This window comes from Conger conger, chromosome 10 (assembly GCF_963514075.1).
Source record: "Conger conger chromosome 10, fConCon1.1, whole genome shotgun sequence".
In the NCBI taxonomy this organism is placed as follows: domain Eukaryota; kingdom Metazoa; phylum Chordata; class Actinopteri; order Anguilliformes; family Congridae; genus Conger; species Conger conger.
The window spans coordinates 20,963,923-20,969,252 of NC_083769.1; positions in this window are offsets into that span (position 1 = coordinate 20,963,923).

Here is a 5,330-nt window from a genome sequence, read left to right on the forward strand (position 1 = left end):
ACGAGCAATGGCAGCAGAGTGCAGGATGAGCCAGGCAGTGTAATGGCAGCAGAGTGCAGAATGAGCCAGGCAGTGTAATGGCAGCAGAGTGCAGAATGAGCCAGGCAGTGTAATGGCAGCAGTGTGCAGAATGAGCCAGGCAGTGTAATGGCAGCAGAGTACAGGATGAGCCAGGCAGTGTAATGGCAGCAGTGTGCAGAATGAGCCAGGCAGTGTAATGGCAGCAGAGTGCAGGATGAGCCAGGCAGTGTAATGGCAGCAGAGTGCAGAATGAGCCAGGCAGTGTAATGGCAGCAGAGTGCAAGATGAGCCAGGCAGTAGGGCAGCAAATGATTTCCAGAGCAGGGCAATTCGAGCAATGTAGGAACAGCACAGATAGCAGGCAGCAACAGTGTGGCGGAAGAGCAGCTGAACAAGCAGTGGTGTGGACAGGTAAGGTTGGTGATTTAAATAGCCCCTCCCATTAAGACATAAGCATCACTTGCGTGTTGTCTGCCTGAACTAACTCTGCAGCCTTCACATCATTAATACCCAACATTGATATTTGCTGTAAACTGATTTAGAGCTGCTTATCTGTTTTGATGTCCAATACAGAATCCAATTAGGTCGGCCTTGTTTTAAAGCGTTTAAAGCATTTTCAAAACTCTAAACACTTTTTTCAATTGCTTGGATACAATATACATAAACCAAAAATGATTTGATCACTGAACCAAATCACTTGTTCACAACTTTCAAAGTATTAGCATTTCAAAATGAAATACACACATTACATTTGAAAATACTGTCTTTTCATTCATTACAATGCATCTAACTACCAATGTATCCAACTACTCAAAATGATAAGTAACTGTAACATTACTCCTAAAGCATAGTTTTACGGAAACAGATTACTTGTTAAACCCTTGTTTGTAAGAAAAGAACATGAGCTATAGCGGAACAATTCCTCATTTGTTATCAAGGAACACCAAACAAGCTAGTTCTCTTTCAGCAAGTTTCAGACTAATATTAATTTTAACTAGTTTTACTGCATGTTCCCATGTAAGACAGCTGCAATGTCCTACATTACCTATTATTCTCTATCTATTATTTATATATACAGCAAAGCGTGCAGTTATTACGTTGTTATTTATTGAGTATAATAGTAGGCCTAGTTAGTAGTTGTGGTGTTGCTAGTACTTGGGTAAAACAATTCATAGATATGTTGTGCAATCTGTTTCAAAGTATCAATTCCCAAGTCTTGATAGTTGTTACTACTACTACTACTACTACTACTACTACTACTACTACTACTACTACTACTAATAATAATAATAATATATTCTGTCATTTTGTAAAAATTACCTTCAGGATCTGAAAGAGTTCAAAGGAAAACACAAATTGTGTTAAATAAATGAACAAGGTTGTTTGATCAAGCCAAATATTAAATCAGCACATTCTGGAGGAAGTGGTGGTGGTTGGGCTTGAGACAGGAAGAGACAAATAAAGGCAGCCATTTTAGATAAGGCTGGTGATGGCACTGTTCCAGCTTCAATTGTCAATGGATCAGGAAAAGGAAACCCCTCTTCCCCAGGGATTTATTTGTGCTTATTAGTTGCAGAAGAGTCATGAGGATCGTCCCTGTAGCACAAGGGCTCAGTGGAAATAATGGAGGGGAAATTGTGCAGCCTGTGGTTGAAGGTGTAGCCTAGCAACACTTAAAACCAGCTCACAAAGTCCCATTAGCCAGGCAGATTGAGAAACAATGCATAATACCTGACAGTGTCCTGCATGGATACTTCACTGTGGTCTACAAGCAGAAAAAGTGCCCTGGCATATTGCATTACATTAATAGCATTTGGCAGAGCAACATACAATAAAGTGGATAACCTTAACCAGGACTTAGTGCACTGAATGAACCAAGAGGGAAGTACAGTTCCAAGTGCTAAGAATGACCACAAAGATAAGAACTTGCAATAAAACCGTTTTAGCAAACACAATGCTAGTAATAATAAATTATTTCAAATTGATGCTCTATGTCAGTCGAGTCTCTTCAGCAATTATTTGTTGCAGTGTACACACAAACATGATGTGGTTTCCCCACAGGATTTCCATGTACCAGTGCCCTAGAATTTTGCAATGAACAGTGCAGTGCTCTTATATTTAAAGGCAGAAGTGTCTCTCCATTATAGAACGGTAAAAAAGGAGCAGGCTCGATTGCAGTGGGCATGTGTGAGATTGTTAATTGTCATTAATATTACATTATATCAATGGTTCTCAAACTCAATCCTGGGGGACTCCACTACACTGTATAGGAAACAATTATATAAGGAGAGGAACATTTTAACTGATCAAATTAAAGACAGGCTCCTAATAAGTGAATGTGTGGACACAACGCCAAAAAGCTATTTGGTAGAAAATGAATAGACCACAAAAATTAGTCATGCCCGCATTTTGGGTGTTTGGCAGACACTCTTATCCAGAACAACTGACAGAATGAAAACAAAGGGAATAAATCAGTGTTACAAGCAGCAGTAAGAGCTAGAGATGGCATGTGAATAGTCAGACTGTCAGGTTCTGTGTTTTCGGTGTCTGTCTTTGTCTAAGTCTTCAGCATTTTCATTTATTTTTACCGTTTGCGCACCTTAGTCAGTTCACTCATTAATTTCACATGTGTTTCACTTCCTGATTGTTTCCCCACACCTCATTGTCATTCCCTCTTGTTACCTGTGTATTTAAACCCCTCTGTTTGTAAAACCTGTTGCCAGATTGTCATGTGCGTTAGCCATACTTTCCAGCGTTTATTTCTGTCTGATCTCCCATGCGACCCATTTTGTTTTCGACTTCAGGTTTGTGGATTTCCCGTTTGTTCTGATTTGACCCGTAACTTTTGGACTCCCTTTGGATTTTGATTCTGTTTGGACTGCCTGTATGTTTTCGACCCTTCACCTGTGACCACAAACTTTCTTTGGATTACCTCTGTTTGCCCGGATACCTGACCATTGCCTGAACTTCTGATTATGAACTGTCTGATCTACATTATAAATTTACTGGTTCTTGACCCCTGCCTGTCAGTTCTTCTCCTAAGTTAATAAAGACTTTGACATTAACTTCTGTGGGTTCAGTGTTCTGATGCCTGACACAGACCACTGATGTGAAAGCATAGGATCACTATGACAACTACTTAAACATGTCAGGTGGAACACAGGAGGATTATACATACAATATACAAGGTGTATAACTTAGTAAAATAACCCATCCCAATGCAAGAAATATCAATCACAAACATTGTAACAACAATATAGAAGTTCAATCAATAGATGTGATAGAGTGATTTACATACAGAAAGTGCAAGCATGCTCTTCCACATACCACTGTTGTAATGTGTGGTTATTTGCGTTACTGTGACCTTGCTGTCAGCTTTGACCAGTCTGGCCCTTCTCCTCTGACGTCTCTCATTAGCAACGCGTTTCTTCCCTCAAAACGTCTGCTCACTGGATGTTTTTTGTTTTTCGGACCATCTGCAAACTCTGGAGATGGTTGTGCGTGAAAATCCCAGGAGATCAGCAGTTTCTGAGATACTCAAACCACCCTGTCTGGCACCAACAGTCATTCCACAGTCAAAGTCACATAGATCACATTTCTTCCCTATTCTGACATTTGGTCTGAAAAACAGCTGAACCTCTTGACAATGTCTGCATGCTTTTATGCATTTAGTAGCTACCATATGATTGGCTGATTGAATATAAATATAAATATATTTTATTTGCATTAAAAGCTGGTGTACAGGTCTGCCTAATAAAATGATCACTGAGTGTATAATAATAATAATAATAATAATAGTCATAATAATAATAGTAATAATAATAATAATAATTAATAATAATAATAATAATCATATATAGCACTCTTCATCCATACATCCCACGGCACGACCTGGAAATATAGCTTGGAAATAAATTCACGTGCCACGTGCCCAGCAGCTAAAAGCTCTCCCCCCAACTGTCTTTAATCGGCAGTGAGGAACTGCCAAACATTCACCAGGGAACATAAGGTTAAATATAATCCTGCAAATATAAAGGTCGAAGGTTATGAATGCTTTGCAGGGATTTAGCAACACTTGCAGTTATTTAAGGACAGGGGTGATATGCTCTGAGCAGCGTGTGTAAGTACTATGGCTGCTGCGTTCTGCACTAACTGAAGCTACTGTAACAACCTGGTTGGCCAGTAAAGAAAACATTACAGTAATCACGTCTTGACATTATGAAAGCATGAACCAATATTTCAGCATCTTCCTTAGACAAAATTGTTTTGCAATATTCTAACACAAGTGAAAGTTCTGGAATCACTCCCATGGGAGGGCTTGCCTCACCTGTGGCATGTTCCCATTAAATTGTTCTTAAGCTAAAGGGCTTTTGCATGTCGAGACAGATTCCTCCCCTCCTGTAAAAAGTCAGGAAATACACATTAGCACTTAGGAGTGTTGAGTCATCTTGAGACCACTACAGAGAGAGAGCAGGAAGAAGGTAGAGTAGCCATTGAGAATTTCTCATCTATGTAAGGACAGCAGAATCCCTCCCCCTATTTCGACGCAGACTCAAAACACACCTCTTCAAACTCTACCTTAGTCCCCCCTCCTGATTTACCCCACCCCCCCCTTCTGATACCCCTATCCCTGTCTAACCCCCCCCCCCCCCCCCAAAAAAAAAAAAAAAAAAAAAAACTGCACTTATGATGACGACTATATGTTTAGAACAGCAGTCCAGGTGTATTTTTCTAGTTCTGGATGTGATGCTTTGACTTGTGGTAGAACCTATGCACTTGTAAGTCGCTTTGGATTAAAAGCGTCTGCCAAATGACTAAAATGTAAAAATGTAAAATGTAAAGTGATTCAAGTGAAATACATCCCGGGCAGATACTCGACAGTTTCAGCTGAACACCATTTTAAAGGAACCACTTCTGCCGCTCTGGAAGGTTCATCCTTTTAAAGAGAGTCAATAAAACTTCATGGAGATGTCAAAATGTCAGTTGCCCTATTGTAAATGGTAAATGGCAGGCATTTATATAGCGCCTTTATCCAAAGCGCTGTACAATTGATGCTTCTCCATTCACCCATTCATACACACACTCACACACCGACAGCGATTGGCTGCCATGCAAGGCCCCGACCAGCTCGTCAGGAGCATTTGGGGGTTAGGTGTCTTGCTCAGGGACACTTCGACACAGCCCAGGCGGGGGATCGAACCGGCAACCCTCCTACTGCCAGACGACTGCTCTTACTGCCCAAGCCATGTCGCCCCCTATTGTATTAAATGCGTTGCGGTTCAGAGCTTTGAGTGCTCCAGTTGTCCTTT